The sequence below is a fragment of the Heptranchias perlo genome, chromosome 11 (genome assembly GCF_035084215.1).
Source record: "Heptranchias perlo isolate sHepPer1 chromosome 11, sHepPer1.hap1, whole genome shotgun sequence".
In the NCBI taxonomy this organism is placed as follows: domain Eukaryota; kingdom Metazoa; phylum Chordata; class Chondrichthyes; order Hexanchiformes; family Hexanchidae; genus Heptranchias; species Heptranchias perlo.
In genome coordinates, this window is record NC_090335.1 from 28,868,888 (window position 1) to 28,886,523 (window position 17,636).

General features: G+C 43.3%; 1 protein-coding gene across 3 annotated transcripts in view; it reads right to left on the reverse strand.

Annotated features, from left to right (window-relative positions):
* The window catches only part of LOC137327206 (rho guanine nucleotide exchange factor TIAM1-like), a 281,965-nt gene extending 266,402 nt beyond the window's left edge, over positions 1 to 15,563 (reverse strand). For 2 of the 3 annotated variants that reach the window (XM_067992769.1, XM_067992770.1), the window contains exon 1: positions 15,459 to 15,563. The gene's annotated coding sequence lies outside the window, so the exon portion shown is untranslated. The remainder of the gene's footprint in view (positions 1 to 15,458) is intronic. The other variant, XM_067992771.1, reaches the window with a different exon arrangement.
* Positions 15,564 to 17,636: the final 2,073 nt, after the last annotated feature.

A 17,636-nucleotide genomic window follows, 5' to 3' on the forward strand; every position in this document is an offset into this window, starting at 1 on the left:
ATTCTAGTGCTGCAGGTTGGTAACCAACAGTGCTCCAGAACTAGCCGAGCCTCTAGCCAAGCTGTTCCAGTACAGCTACAACACTGGCATCCACTCGACAATGTGGAAAATTGCCCAGATATGTCCTGTCCACAAAAAGCAGGACAAATCCAATCCGGCCAATTACCGCCCCATCAGTCTACTCTCAATCATCAGCAAAGTGATGGAAGGTGTCATCGACAGTGCTATCAAGCAGCACTTACTCACCAATAACCTGCTCACCGATGCTCAGTTTGGGTTCCGCCAGGACCACTGGGTTCCAGACCTCATTACAGCCTTGGTCCAAACATGGACAAAAGAGCTGAATTCCAGAGGTGAGATGACTGCCCTTGACGTCAAGGCAGCATTTGACCGAGTGTGGCACCAAGGAGCCCTAGTAAAATTGAAGTCAAGAGGAATCAGGGGAAAACTCTCCAGTGGCTGGAGTCATACCTAGCACAAAAGGAAGATGGTAGTGGTTGTTGGAGGCCAATCATCTCAGCCACAGGACATTGCTGCACGAGTTCTTCAGGGCAGTGTCCTCGGCCCAACCATCTTCAGCTGCTTCATCAATGACCTTCCCTCCATTATAAGGTCAGAAATGAGGATGTTCGTTCATGATTTCACAGTGTTCAGTTCCATTCGCAACTCCTCAGATAATGAAGCAGTCCGTGCCCACATGCAGCAAGACCTGGACAACATCCAGGCTTGGGCTCATAAGTGGCAAGTAACATTCGTGCCAGACAAGTGCCAGGCAATAACCATCTCCAACAAGAGAGAGTCTAACCACCTCCCCTTGACATTCAATGGCATTACCATTGCCAAATCCCCCATCAACATCCTGGGGGTCACCATTGACCAGAAACTTAACTGGACCAGCCATATAAATAGAGTGGCTACAAGGGCAGGTCAGAGGCTGGGTATTCTGCGGCAAGTGACTCATCTCCTGATTCCCCAAAGCCTTTCCAACATCTACAAGGCACAAGTCAGGAGTGTGATGGAATACTCTCCACTTGCCTGGATGAGTGCAGCTCCAACAACACTCAAGAAGCTCGACACCATCCAGGACAAAGCAGCCCGCTTGATTGGCACCCCATCCACCACCCTAAACATTCACTCCCTTCACCACCAGCGCACTGTGGCTGCAGTGTGTACCATCTATAGAATGCACTGCAACAACTCGCCAAGGCTTTTTCGATAGCACCTCCCAAACCCGCAACCTCTATCACCTAGAAGGACAAGGGCAGCAGACACATGGGAACAACACTAACTGCACGTTCCCCTCCATGTCACACACAATCCCGACTTGGAAATATATCGCCGTTCCAAAAGCCTAGAACTCCCTACCTAACAGCACTGTGGGAGAACCTTCACCACACAGACTGTAGTGGTTCAAGAAGGTGGCTCACCACCAGCTTCTCGAGGGCAATTAGGGATAGACAATAAACGCTGGCCTTGACTGCAACGTCTACATCCAATGAACGAATAAAAAAACAAAAAAGACAAGACTGAACAAAGAAAAGAAGTACAAGATAATTACAATATCCTATTTTAACTTTGCTTCCTGTTTGACTTAAATATTTGCTTAAGTTATTTTTCAAATTATTTTCTGAGTATAGTAACATCCCATGAATTTCCTTTGGCATAGTTTTTGCAACAAAATGCATGATTGATATAAACTGGTAAATTAACAGAATGCTGCTTTGCAACATTGCTGAACAAGTAGGTGCTATGTTTTTCATAATTCATGCAAATTCAATTTTCATCACCAAGGTGAATTTGAAACACACCCAGCTATTTTTAATTTGAAAGTGTCACACTGTCACAGTAGTATGCCAATTTGAATCAATAATCTGTAGTTTGTTTTACTTCCTCTGCCTGCTAGGGAAAACAATATAAACCCTTGCATTAAATTTAATGCGAGAGGTTTACACATCAATTAATAGGGGAATATTACCCTCTGTAGTAACTTCCCTAAAGAAGGATCTTCCACACCAGATTGTGATCCGTGCCTGAACAATGATCACGTTTTGTTTTTCAAGTTAAAGGACACTGTCCATGAAATGTTTGACAAACTATTTTTATTTAAGATAAAGCAGCCATCAGAGCCATGTGTCAATCATTTATTCAGCCAATGATAACACATACAAGCTTTACCATGATGCATTTCAACAACATTTATATATCTGTGCTGTGTGTTCTTGCAAATAAGTAAAAAGAGGGTTGGTTAAAAACTTTCTTTAGGAAGATAGTGGTTTACCCATCTTCAACTTACCCAAAGGAATGAAAATAATAAATTTCTCTAGTAATCTGATCGAAGTCCGGGGGGGGGGGGGGGGGGGGGGAGTTTTAACCCCCAAGAACGGGTGGGTTGGGGGGGGGGGGGGGGGGGGGAAAGAGGTAGAAGGTACAAAATTGCAGGTTTTTAAATCGTGACCACAACCCAGCTCCAAAGCACCCACTTCCAGATTTGCACGTGCTCAAGTCGATTCATGGTAGTTGCATCCCCAATTACTGCCGGGGTTAAACCCGGATCATTAGCGGGGCAATTTACCTACTTGAGGTAGGTATATTTTCATTGATTCTGAAACAAATAAATTTAACATCTCCTGCACGGGTTTCCCAGGGCTCGTGAATCTCGCCAGTGAAACGGAGTGAGATTCAGCCAAAGTTGATTTGGGCTTTTAAACCTGTGATTGACTCATCTCAATAAAAGCTCAGGTATTGCAGCTGGTCTCTCAGTTCTCTCAGGCAAACATTTGGCTGAGAGTTCCTGCGTGAGACTGAGAGTTCCTGTGTTGAGACATCTTTAGCAAAACTTTGCAGCCTCGCAAACTGACAAGATCAGAGGACATCTGAGGAGGAGGAAAATGACCATCCACGGCAGCCACTTCATGCTGTGTTGGGGTCTGCAGATGCACAACAGAGAGGAGCGCAACAAGTATCTGGAGAACAGCAGAGAGGTAGTGTCAGGCTGCTCAGATCACTGCCCTAACTGCTGAGGTGCTTTTGGAGCCCCTGAAGGCCCCGCCAAAGAATCCTCCACCTGCATCTGTGCAGGGGCAGACTCAGCCAGGGGAGAGGGGGCAGCATTTTGGGTACTGGTTGACTGGGGAGCAACGGGTGAGACGTGGGAGCGCTTTGAGTGGAGTTCTCACTTCCATGTCTACCTTCGCCATCATCCTTCTCCCGGGCCAGCGCCACATCACTCCCACTACTCTGCTGGAGAACAGCATGGTGCACATCTGTGACACGTTGAAAGGCCATGGATAAAGTATCTGTCATCCTGTTGAAGACGGCAGAGATCTCCTGCACGGCTGTGGTCATTGTCTGCATAGACTCATTTGAGAGTTGTGCTTGAAGCTCCAAGGAGCCCACTCTCTCCATGGCAGACCTGTGACAACAATCCACTAACGTTGGAGTTGGACTCCACCATGCTCTCCGCTATTATGCAGAGTGTGTGTGGCACATTTTTCAGTACCTCGCAAAAGTGCAGCTATAACTCAATCATTCTCATTCTCAACGATGGCCCCCGGGTTTGGCATGTGCCCAGTTGAGCAGAGCTTGGAAAGGAGTGCGCCCTTCGATGCGGACTCTCTACAGCTGCCCCTGCCACCAGTGCCTGTTCATGCTCACTTGTGAGTTGTGAATCACCAGGTGACAACCCAACTAACTGGCTAACGGGACCCACCAAAATGCGATCAACTGTGCTGGTGCATGGCTGTATGCCCTGTGATGATGCACCCTCAGAAGGAATGAGGTCTTCTGAGGAATCGACATCATCCATCTCTGCAGATTCTTCTTCTACACGTGAAGACCCTGGAAAACAACAGAAAGCGAAATGATTAGTCATGGCAAAGTAACAATCTTGCCAATCACCACACTCAGGTTTCTCATAGTTCAGTCATTGATGAAATAAAGTCATCATGTGTGTGAAAGATGTTTAAGTTCTGTCACCAAGCATATTCGGATTCCCAGTCTCTCCATCTCCAACGGATAAGGATGAAGATGCGCCACTTATCTCCGTGGCCTCCTTCTCTGCATGTCAGTTGGACTATTTGTGGAGAGCCACCTCCAGTCCTCGCCCTTTCCCTTGCATTTTGCACTCTTTTCTCCTACAAGCGGTGAAAGAACAGAACTGAGAGTGACTCAAGGTGTCATTTTCACCCGTTGGATGCAGTGCATTGAGTGAAAGTAATTATCAGACTATCACATTGCAGAAGGATTGGGGTGAGTGGCAGTGGTGGATGCATAAATGGGAAGGTAAGGAAGTGCACAGAAAGTGAAGGATGGTTGCTGCTGAAACTGTGAGGAGTAATATGATGGAGTAGGCTTGCCAAGACAGAGTGAGGGGGGGGGGGGGGGGGGGAGGGGGGGGGTGAATCATCAACTGTATTCACTTTTCCTGACCTAGTTAGGTCATTAAAGCGCTTCCTGCACTGCAGCCAAGATCTGGGCACCGTGCCCCTGCTGCTCAACTCTTCTGCCACCTCCATCTACGCCTACTTGGTGGCAGAACCAAGTTTCTTCCTCCCATCGCTTGGGTAAATTATCTCCCTCCTGGTTCTCACTGCACCCAGCAATGGCCCAGCATTTTAAAAAAATGATTTCTGTGTACCAGCAATTAGTAAAGGCACTGCACTAACTGCCAAGAAGCTTCCAAAACATGTTGGGCTGTATGGTGCAGCCTACTACCCACTTGTGTGGGGATTTCACACAAGGCATCAATGCACTGCGGTCAACCATAGGCTCATACTGGAAGCCATGTAAGCTTCCAAACTTCCCATCAAATGTGACCAGGCTGAGAGATCAAATGGATTGGGCTTTCACCTGGTTCAGCGATGTCCTAGAGTCTGATCTCCCGTAGATCAATAAAAGTGATGAACTGCAGTCTAGTAGCAGGGAGAATCATACAATGGGAATGGGAAATGATGACATCTCTCAAAATGACATTTCGGTACTCTTGCGGCCCACTGAACCAATGCCCACCAGAAAGCAAATTGGGCCAGATGCAGAGTTTTTGCAGTCTGCAGAGGGCAGGCCTGAGCTCCTAGAGGTTGCCAACCATGACCATCTCACGAGCCCTTAAATAAGCCTTACCAGCCTCCTCCTTCCATGATGCACCCATTGGGGAAACACTTCATAGAAGTACTTGAGTAGGTAAAAGAGCACTTCAGACAGGCACTAGGGGCTTAGATCAGGGTAAGAAATAGTTTGAAAGCTTACTGTAAGCCATTAAGACCATTATGCTATTTTCAATCTTTGGGTGCAGAGACTATTCCTGTAGTGACTGGTGACCTTGCAAGGTTAGGTGATTTTTGGTATTTGAGCAGATGTTGTTGACTGTAAGGTGGAAGAACTGGGATGGAGGTTAACACGAGTTATTGCAGGTAAGCACGGATTGCTCGGCTGAAGTTCGCTTCACTGATCTGCGGCCGGACAGCTCTGGCTACAGGTAACCACTCCCGCACTATCATCCTCTCCCTCATCATGCTGACGGCACTCCTCCAACAGCATCTCCATGTGTGGTCCTCATTCCAAAACAAAGTTATGCAGCATTGACTATACAACAATCATATAGGACACTCTTTCTATCCTGTATTGGAGGAGGCCATCAGACCTGTCATCTCAGTTGCTCTTTCAGGACCTCAGTGGTCTGCTCACTGAGAGCTCTAGTTCAACCATGGATATGATTGTAGTTTGGCTGCTGAGCATGGGTTCTCAAAAGGAGTCATAAGCCAGGTGTGCATGGGATAGCCCTCATCTCCAAGTAACCAGCCTTTAACTTACTGTGCAGGGGATAACAGTGGTGAAAATGGTTGACTGATGCAATATAAAAGCACCATGGCAGCTACCAGATAAGCAAGCACAAACCTGCATGATGCATTGCTGGTCGTCACATACCAGTTGAACATTAATAAAGTGGTATACGCTTTGCAATTCAGGAAGACATTTATGTTATGTGAAGGTGTCAACAGAACAATATGGGTGCAGTCAATGATGCCCTGGACTTGGGGGAATCCTGTAATCTGTGCAAACCCAGAGCCCATTCCTGCTATTTTCAGGTGTCCATGGGGAAAATTATGAATCTGTTTGCACTTACAAACAAGTCGTCAATCACCTATTTAAACATAGGAATGGACTGCAAATTGGCTGATGTTCCTCCTTGTGACAGACTGGAAGGAGCCAGAGGCAAAGCAGCGACCATGACTGCAACAGGCAGTGCTGCACTAGCTGTAGTAGTTAATTGCAGGTCTTCTTGCAGGATATGACACAATTCAGTCACTGCCTTCCTGGTGAAGCAAAGCCTCCTTATGCATTGTTCTTGTGAGAACTGCAACTATGGTGTTCTGGGCCCATAATCTCTTTTAGAAGGGTAAGGATTTCTCTGAGCATACATTCTTCTATTTGCTCTATTTATCCCTTCCTCTTCCTACACCTTCCGGAAGGGGATCCTTAGAAGTACCCTCAAGCCATGCAAAAGCTCCTTTATAGTTCAGAGTCCACTATAATGACTAAAAGAACTTTTAATAATTTTTAAGGTCAAAATAATCACAAGCCAATGCAATAAAAATATTTCCAACGCTCCATACAGCTTTACCTGAGAGCAGTAAAGGATCCTTTTAAACAGCATTGCTAATGGCCACCTCAACACTTCTACTGCCAATAGTTTGTGAGTGAGAATTAGAAATGGCATTAGTCAGGTGATAAGGTCAGGAAATCTCATCGGCATTGTAATAACATTATACGTATTTGTATGTATTCACGAGGCACCCGCCTGTTTCAGGTCACCCATCCCTGCAGAAAATCAGAAAGTTCTGCAACCAGCACAAACTTGACAGAAGGAGCTGAGATTCTATTTTTCACCTGTTTTTGAGTGCAAACAGGGTGATAATGAGACCAAAATCATCCCCAAGAAGTCAGGTATAGTAACCAGCCAGCAGGATGGAAAATCAGCACAATAACGTTCTTCAGGAGGTAGCCAGCATACTAGCTTAATCAATCACACCATGAAACATGGAACCATCTGAAAAAGATACTAAGTCATACTGTCAGGATTTCTCTGAATATGTATTCTTCTATTTACTCTCCATTGAGGATTTGTGCTACATTGATCTCGAGACTGTAAAACGTAAGGAAATCCTCAAAAGTAGCTAAGGAGACTTTTATGGGTTGGTATCCTCACTGGTTTCTAAAAACACAATACAACAGACTATAAAACTAAGTAAAAAAACTGGGATCAGAAGTGATCAAATATATTGGTTCTCTGATCTGCTTGCTGACTTAATTCATCCAGTCTCAGAACTCTCCTCCATGCACCTCACATGATAATTGAGTCAGAGGCCCGGCAGCTTTTAACAGTCGGGCCTCATTTGAATGATGCCAATCAGTTGCTCATCCGTTTCTGTCGGAAAGTGGCAGCAGGCCAATAGGGAAGGACGAGGACTGGGCAACTCAGAGGCTGTCCGTCAGCATCAGGAGAACGCTATTGGCAGCCAAGTCTGAGATGGGGGTGCAAGCTATTGCAAGGATCCCACAGCTGCGGTGGGGGGGGCGGGGGGCAGAGCAGTAGAGGTCTAGACTTTCTTTGTGGGAACCGGAGAAGTACTCATGCTCCTCCTGGAAAGTTATTCAACTTGCCTTCAGTGGCCTTGATGGCTTTCCAACAGATTTACCTGTCGGGGCAGCCACGGCAGGCAACCCACTCAAAAGCGGGTTAGAATGCCATCAGGATCTTATGTAAGTCACAAGACCCCGATTTGCATTTATTAATGAAGTTCCCGCTGGAGTAGGAAATGGAGTCACGCGATTTTAACTGCTCTCTTGCTGCTTTCCCATCGATCGGGGTGAATAGGATTCATTTTACATTGAGTGTGTTACAAAAGAAAACAACCATACATACTTGCATACAAGGTAACCAATGTATAAGACAGCCCCTACAATTCCACCCAAAAGACAAAACAAAAGGGTAACATTTACATAAGACAGGGGTCAACATTACAAAGTTTGTAACTATCAAAATTTTCACTTTCAAGGTTATAAAAAACATTTCCCATCCATACTCTTGTTGTTGCCTCCCAGATCCATGCCCACCTCTCCATGCTTGAATCCCTCCAAACAAGTTTCCACCCCTCCACAGCACCAAACCAGCCCTAACCAAAGTCACAAATGACATTCCCTGTGATCATGGTGCATTATCCCTCCTCAATCTCTCTGCAGCCATTGACACAGTCAACCACATCATCATCCTTTAATGCCTTTCCTCGGTTGCCCAGTTCCAAGCTTGCTTGGTTCCATCCTTACTTAGCTGTATGTAGCCAGAGCATCTCCAGCAATGGCTTCCCTTCCCATCCCCACACTATTACCTAGGAGACCCCCAAGATCCATCCTTAATTCCCTCCTCTTCCTTATGTACATGCTGCCCCTTGGCAACATTCTCCACAGAAAATAAATGCAGAAGATGTTATAGGATGCTGAATGTCGTAAGTTTCTAGATCCTACTTTTAATATGGCAATTAGCAGCCCAGCATAACCAGCAAAAGTAGGGTCAGCTTCCACACATGTGACGATACCACCCAGCTTTACCTCTCTACCTCTGCTCTTGACCCTTCCACTGCCTTTGTGCTGTTAGGCAGCTTGTCCGACATCCAGTCTTGGATGAACCATAACTTCCTCCAACTAAACACTAGGAAGACCAAAGCTTTTGCCTTCAGTACCCAGCACAAATGCCATACCCTTACCATTAACTACATTCTCCTTCCTCGCCACTGTCTCAGGCTGAGTCAGACAATTTGCAACTTCAGCATCCTGTTGAACAGCAAACTGTGCTTCCATCGCCATATCCTCTCCATCTCTGCTTGTGTCTCCATAACATCGCCCATTTCCACCTCTATCTCAGTCTATTTGCTGCTGAAACCTTTATATGTGCCTTTGTCACCTCCAGGTTATTCCAACACTCTCCTGGCCAACTTCCCATCCTCCGCCCTACAAAAACTTCAGCTGCACACAGTGTGGGCTAAAACATGCAGTTCTGCATCAAACTGCAGGGGATTTTCTTCTCCAACCTGCCTGTCTTTTGTCACAATTTGCTAAAGATCTGAAACATGATATACTCCAGCAGAAACTCTCCTCTAATCAAAAGGGGAATGTTGCTCCAACACAATCCACACCTGTGCATGCCTGTTTGAATAATACAAGAGAAAGAGGGAGACTGACTATAATACATACTGCAGCTGCATGAAATACTGGAGTATGGGATATATGGATGTCAATAGTTCAGATTGTAAGTCCTGTACAAAAAATAAAATCTGTCCTTATTCTGTGGGGCATATTTAAAGGGTTCTGCAGACTACCCTGATCCCACTTGCAAATGACCACTTGAAAGGGACAAAGATAGAACAGGAGTAAAAGTTCTCAATTGGGGAAAGGCAAATTTTACTAAGCTGAGAAGTGATTTAGCAAAAATGGACTGGAAACAGCTACTTGAAGGTAAATCAGTGTCAGAGCAGTGGAGGAAGGAGGAAAGCTCTGAAAGCATGTGATTTCAATAACGCTGTTGGACTATAACCTGGTGTTGTAAGACTCCTTACATTTGTCCACCCCAGTCCATCACCGGCATCTCCACATCAAAGCAGTGGGAGGCATTCAAAGGGGAGATAGTGAGGGTTCAGAACAATTATGTTCCCACAAAGAAAAAGGGTGGGACTGCAAAATCTAGAGTCCCCTGGATGTCAAGGAGCATACAGAGGAAGATACAGCAAAAAAGGGAAGCTTATGTCAGACACCAAGACCTCAATACTGCCGAAAGCCTACAGGATTATAGAAAGTGCAGGGGTGAAATTTAAAAGGAAATTAGGAAAGCAAAGAGAGGGCATGAAAAAATACTGTCGAGTAAAATCAAGGAAAACCAAAGATGTTTTATAAATACATAAAGAGCAAGAGGATAACTAAGGAAAGAGTAGAGCCTATTAGTGACCAAAAAGGTAACTTATGTTTGGAGGCTGAAGATGTGGTATGGTTCTTAATGAATACTTTGTATCCGAGTTCACAAAGGAGGGGGATGATGCAGACATTGTAGCTAAAGAGGAGTGAAACATTAGATGGAAAAAACAGTGAGGGAAGAAATATTAAGGGGATTAGCATCTTTGAAAGTAGATAAATCACCAGGCCCAGATGAAATGTATCCCAGGCTGTAAAGAGAAGTAAGGGAGGAAATAGCGGAGGCTCTGACCATCATTTTCCAATCCTCCCTGGCTATAGGCATGGTGCCGGAGGAGCGGAGGACTGCTAACGTTTTACCGATGTTTAAAAAGGGAGAAAGGGATAGACCGAGTAATTACAGGCCAGTCAGCCTAGCCTCGGTGGTGGGCAAATTATTAGAAACAATTCTGAGGGACACTATTAATCGTCATTTAGAAAGAAATGGATTATTCAAGGACAGTCAGCATGGATTTGTTAGGGAAGGTCGTGTCTGACTAACTTGATTGAATTTTTTGAGGAGGTAACAGGGAGGGTCAATGAGGGTAGCATGTTTGATGTGGTCTACATGGATTTTAGCAAGGCCTTTGACAAGGTCCCACGTGGCAGATTGGTCAGAAAAGTAAAAGTCTTTGGGATCCATGGGAAAATGGCAAGTTGGATCCAAAATTGGCTAGTGACAGGAAGCAAAGGATAATGGTTGGCAGGTGTTTTTGTGACTGGAGGGATGTTTCCAATGGGTTCCACAGAGCTCAGTATTAGGTCCCTTGCTTTTTGTGGTATATATTAATAATTTAGACTTAAATATAGGGGGCATGATTAAGAATTTTGAAGATGATACAAAAATTGGCCGTGTGGTTGACAGTGAGGAGGAAAGCTGTACACTGCAGGAAGATATCAATGGACTGGTCAGATGGGCAGAAAAGTGGCAAATGGAATTCAATCCAGAGAAGTGTGAGGTAATGCACTTGGGGAGAGCAAACAAGGTAAGTGAATACACAATAATTGGGAGGATACTGAGAGGTGTAGAGGAACCTTGGAGTGCGCATCCACAGATCCCTGAAGCTAGCAAGACAGGTAGATTAAATGGTTAAGAAGGCATACGGGATACATTCCTATATTCTATACCTCTGCTAATAAATGAGCAGGGAGGTTATGCTGAAACTGTACAAAACACTAGTTAGGCCACATCTTGAGTACTGCGTACAGTTCTGGTCACCACATTACAGGAAAGAAGTGATTGCACTAGAGAGGGTACAGAGGAGATTTACGAGGATGTTGCCAGGACTGGAGAATTTTAAGCTATGAGGAAAGATTGGATAGGCTGAGGTTGTTCTCTTTCAAACAGAGGAGGCTGAGGGGAGATTTAAATTGAGGTGTATAAAATTATGAGGGGCTTAAATAGAGTTGACAGGAAGGTCCTACTTCCCTTAACAGAGAGGTCAATAACCAGGGGTGCATAGGTTTAAAGTAATTTGTAGGAGGATTAGAGGATAGCTGAGGAAAAATGTTTTCACCCAGAGGGTGGTAGGGGTCTGGAAATCACTGCCTGAAAGGGTGGTAGAGGCAGAAACTCTCATCGCATTTAAAAAAGTACTTGGATATGCTCTTGAAGTGCCATAACCTATAAGGCTATGGACCAAGTGCTGGAAAGTGGGATTAGGATAGCTCTATTTTGGCCGGCACAGACACGATGGGCCGAATGGCCTCCTTCTGTGCTGTAAATTTTTATGATTCTATGCCCAGTCCTGCTTCTTATTTCGAAGTCTCAAGACCTCCATCTAACCATACAAATCATCTCTTAATTACCCATTCTGAAATGCCATACTATTCTACAAAGAGCCTGCACTCTCTGGTTTGCATATGCTCAAATTCCTCGCCATTGCTTCCCATCAAGATACTCTCTATATTCACAGTGAAAGACCCATTATTAAGTTTCTCATCTTAGTTACCAGAGTTGGAGAATACTACACGGTGTGGTAGCATCAAATGGATGCCTGCGCCACTTCATGAATATCCCATCATGTCTGTTTTGTGATGATGGTGAATCCATGTTTTACACCCATGTGCATTGTCAAAGACTGCAATTAATATTACACTATTGGCCCATGTTTCTATTTCTGGGAATGCATGTGTGATCTTGGCGTACCACTTTCTGAAGTCTGTCATTTCATTGGAAGCATCTACAACCAGTTCAGAACCATAGAGTGTTCATTTAATGGCTGTACCTGATCTTATAACAATTCAAATTAATGACTATTTCAAAAAATATTTTTAAAAAAAATCTATTTGAATGAACCAACTAAAATGTTTGTAGTGTCCAACAATAGAGAGGTGCTTCTCGGAAAAATATTTGTGGTGGCCTATGTTATGGAATGCACCACTCAACAATTGTGGTAATCCCACTGAATATAGGTCTGTACAAAATAGTACATTTATCTACATTAAATTCCACAAAGCCAAAAAGAAATGTAACATTTTCAGTGAAAATCAACATACTTGTATTACTTTTTTTTCAGAAAGGAGACAAATTAACTCAACTGGCTACTTCAGCATCACAAAATAAAATGACAAAGCAGTTTTTAAAAAAGTGAAGCAACATACTGGAATCCCAACATGCAGGACATGGGTTCAAATCAGTGATATCCCCAGAGTGAATCCCAATTCTTATTTGGATGACTGGCTTCCAGCTGCACTTTCAGACGTTTCCCCATAGGAAGGAAAGCTTAAAAATAAATTGTGTAAAAGAACTAGTAGCCCAAAGCCAATTTTGCATACGCCCTCATAGGTTGATCATTATTAGCAGCACTAGAGACTTGTAAACAGGGTATTCATCTGCTCAATTAACCAAGGAAGAAATAGAGACACCAATTCAATTTTGGCGGAAGACTGGCCACCTTATAGTCCTTTCACCTCTGGGACCGAAGCTTGAATCGAACCCAGACTCCTGTCTTGGGGGGGGGGTAAAGGTCTTGAGTACTTTGGATTGCCACAATCCAGTTCATAGTAAATGCAATTCAATCTTAAATTATCAATCTCACTCTTAAAAATGGCTCATGTAAAAAATGGAAAAATTTGGAATGATAGGGTATTGGTGCACTTGAGGTTGAGGTTAAGGATCATTGTTGGGATAGAGGTAGTATTTATCTTAAAGTCACCATTTATACATGATCTGGGAGCGCTTGATGCATACTAGGTGCCCAAAATGTGTAAGTGTTCCAATTCCTAACACTGACATTTCTCACCTTGATGGAATCAAAAATTCACTTTTTGAAAAAACTTTACAGTATCCAAAGCCAACAGACCAGGAGATTTTTATCCCATCATTTGGGAAAGTTGCTAATTCAAATGCCAGAGATGAAAGAACTACATATAGGGCCATTGACTCTGAATGGGTGAAAAATATACCCCATTTTTGCCAGATATGCTGAGCTGCTAATGGCCATACTGAAGGTAGGATCTAGAAACTTATGATATGCAGCATCCTATAACATCTTCTGCATTTACTTTCAACCATACTTTCACTATTTAATATGTACAGGAGTAATAACCAGCAACATTTAACTCTTACATATTAACCAATATTGTTACCATCAGAAAAGTTAATATTTAAAATAAACATTTTTAAAAAAATAATCTAAAAATCCCTTTAAAAATCCCTCCTATTTAGCTAATTAAACTAGTTTCTGAACTTGAGTACGCAATGTAGGCTATGACAAAAATCCACTGGTTATTCTACAGATCGGCACTGCCCAAATAATCGTGTTTATCATGTCCATATTGTACTAGTTACAGTTGTACGGGTTCGAGTGTCTAAAATGACACTTATGAAATAATGTATAAAAGGTACAATTCCAGGTTCAACTCCAGAAACAATGCTAAAAAAAAATCAATTATCAGTTTCACAATTTCCCGAGTCGGGCGCATAATGCAGAATCTTTGCAGAATAACAAGCCCAATCCGTTCTAGTCCACGTTTTTTTATACCAACTGTAAATAATAATGTAGAACTACGTTTGAAGTCGCAATTCAATCTACAGGTATGTGAACAGTCAAATTTGCAAAACTGGCATTATTTCGCAACATTTCTATATTTAAAATCCATGGAAAGATCTTCAAGACATAAGGTGGTTAACATCTTGGCGAGCTCGCCAGGTGCACCCAAGAGCTATTTCTGAAGCAATTCTGATAAATTTTAAGCAACAAAATACCATACGTGAATTTTACAATTAAAAAACAATAGAAATACTCACCCCGAACACAGATCTAGCGAACCATCTGAATAGAGCTCAATTGTACAAAACTTAAAAATATATATTTCAGCCCATTTGCTAATAGGAAGTACCGGGGGGGGGGGCTCATTAAATTAACAAAAGCTGCGGCTTATAAAGTATCAACAATGCAGAACTTAAACGCTAAATCAATGGATTAAGCCGACAACTAACACACGGTAAATACAGTTAAATGGATCAATTTGCCCCTACAACGTCTCAATGTATAACCCAAAACCCTGAAAGTTAAATGTAGCCCAATTCAAACAACCCAATATGCAACACCATATTATTAGGAAACCAATTTACCCATCAAGGGAAACAGTACGCCGCCATCCTCTCCTTTCCAAACTTGTTAACGAAAATTAAGCACACTTCGTTATTTTTGCCACTTGCCCATAATGTGCACACAACAATCAGCACTTTTCATAAAATGTGTGGATGACGGCACGAATAAACCCTAACCACTGCCTTACAGTCATGTGGAACATAACACGAGCTGGAACAGAGATCGAGACTGTATGGATATTCAACAACAACAACACAAACAATAACTACAATAAAAAATACCAATGCAGCTGGACTGCTTTCCCGAAACCTAAGACCCGAAATCCCTCGTTCACCGAGCGAGGGATCTGATCAGCACAAAGAATAAGACCGATGATAAACCCATTTAGTCAATGTACAGAGCTCAGCTCGATTCCCGTAAGAGTCTGCAAGAGCACAAAGAAACGTTCATTTCTTATTTAAACAAAATTAGTAAAGAAAACGAATGAGCCTTGACAGATCTGTGACAAATTGTCGTAATTTGACTCTCCAATGAGAATAGTAGAGTTCTGATTCATCATTTACGGGATATTCGTAATTTTCGATTTCCAAAATTAAAAACGACAGAAGCTCGTGATTTCCAATTATAATAGTGAGGATTCAATAGAGAAAAAAATGTTTAAGAGAGCGTGGATACTCGGGAAAAATAAACAGACCTCCCGCCATACGGACCAGCCCGCCGTCTCTCAGAATGCAGACTGAATTAGTCAAAGCAGTTTTAGTGAAATGTACCTAAATATCTTCAGACTGTGGGAGCCCGGCGGGCGTTAGAGCCTGGAGGAATCCCATGGGTCTGATTCAGGACACAGCACAAGAGCGAATGGGATTCCTCTTCAATGCTGTGCGCCGGCTGGTCATCACTTACCGGAAACGTCGCTATTCGCGGACGTTAAAATAATACATTTTGACAGAATCAAAATTAAATATTTGTAAACAGATGCGAATGGTCACTTTCACAACAGGATAGTCTTGGAAACCGCCGCCATATTGTTTCCGAGAGCGCCGCGAGGGGGCGGTGCCGACCTGCGCCGGGGACCGAACCCGATTGGCCACACGTCCCATCAATCAGAAACGCCTGTAGCCAATCGTGGATCGGTAGAGCAGGTGGCGCCAGGCTCCTGCTTCACCAGCGCAGGATTCGATTCGACTTCTACTGACAGTGGCCAATTGGGAAGAGTGAGCGCGGCTCCTGGTGGAAGCACGTTGAATTTGAAGTCAAGCAATTGAGAGACTTATGTGTAAGGGACATAATAACGAGCAAGTCATTCACTCTGCGAAGACCCTTTTGATAAACGTGCTCAATTGCATTGTGAGTCCGCGTTCCCAAAGCGGATTGGACCAGCTAGGGATATTGCGACATCTATTGCTAGCACTAACTCACATAGCCAATAAATGAGAGAGAAAACGGGGTGCTATCGTATTTCGAGGTAGTGTGGAACTGGCCTTACAACTCGATGATGAATTCTAAACAATTATATTTATCTAGTTTTCTTAATGTACATTTTTAGGATTTTCAAAAAAAAATGCTAGAAATTCTTTTGTATGATACAAAGTGAATAAATACTATGGACCGTCAACCGTTTGCGTTGTTCATTATTTATGTGTGGCTTGAGACCGTAGCATAAGACAAGCTGTTCCCGGGGACGCACACTGAGACGGACATCAACTGCTGCTGGAAGACCATCAACTCGGTGAAAGAAGCCCTTTGATCTGCCCGAAACTTGCTGGTCTTCCAGTGCAAGGAGCTGTCTTCGACTGAGTGTTGCAGGCTGGCACATTTCAAGGTTCAGGACTACGTGTTCAGGGACGCACTGAGGATGGGTGCGACCGCCGCAAAGGCTCTGTGGGGAAAGGCAACCGTTTAGAGCCTTCCCACCACTGTATACCGAGGGGCTGAAATCAGGGGAAAACCCCTCGGGCAGAATGTAAAATTCAAATTGATGTAATGAAATGTAATGTACCTGTAATGAATCTGTAATGAATCACCTGTATTGATTGTGATGCAATGAGGCATCCTAGAGTGTCATGAACTGTAATTATGTCCAATGTGTTCATTGAACTGTACTTGATGTAACCTGCAAATTGTATAATCTGTATTGTGTATGTTTGGAATGAGATATGACAACTGTATTGTATGTATTGTTGCAAATTTTATGAATAAAGTATATTTTTTGAAAAATAAATAAGACAAGAAAGAGTACACAGTAGTAGTGGGTAGCGAAACCCTTCCTATGTTTTTCCCCTGGATGCAGTGTTACTACAAACTTGATATTTTCCGCAACTTACTGGAGTGGGTTCATTATCACATTACTGGATTATAAATATTTCCACACCAATTGTTTAAGTAACAAATAGCTTTGCAAATAAAGTGAGTGGATTGCATGTGCAACAATGGTGAGCCTCATTAATGGGGAGTTTCATTATATCTCATTGGTGGCCTTTTTATTCAAATAAAAATACATAACATGCAATTTGTGAGATTTATAATTAGTTTTCTTATGTTGTATTTATAGGGATATACATTGTCACATTGAAGTTACTATTGTTAAGCATTCACTGAGAACTGCTTTGAGGGTCATGGTAATTTAGTGGCATCCCTCAAATTCAGCTGAGTCATGGGGAAATTGCAAGAGACCTACTTTTGCAGGGTTGAATGGAGTACCCAATGTGGAGCTTTTGTGGTCCAGTCGAATGGAAGAAAGTTCTCAATAGCCTGTGATCACGTTCCAAGTTGAGCCATCCTTACCTTCCTGGGGATCGATCTAGGTGTATGGGTCGAATCGTTTCCAGGAAAGGGGACCAGGTTACCTGATTCTTCCACAGCTCAATTGGAATTTGTGCATCAATTGTTCATACTGACCTATATCCAACAAGTATTTCACCCACATTTTTTTGTGGAGAGAGTTGCACTTTTTCAAGGAGGGAGGGAAATGTGTCTTCTTGTGGCTAGCAGTGACACCTGTATTAGCTTGTTAATTGTAGGGGGCTTGTTCTCCAGTGAATAGCCTCAGTAGACACTATCCTAGGTGTGCAGGATTGTGAG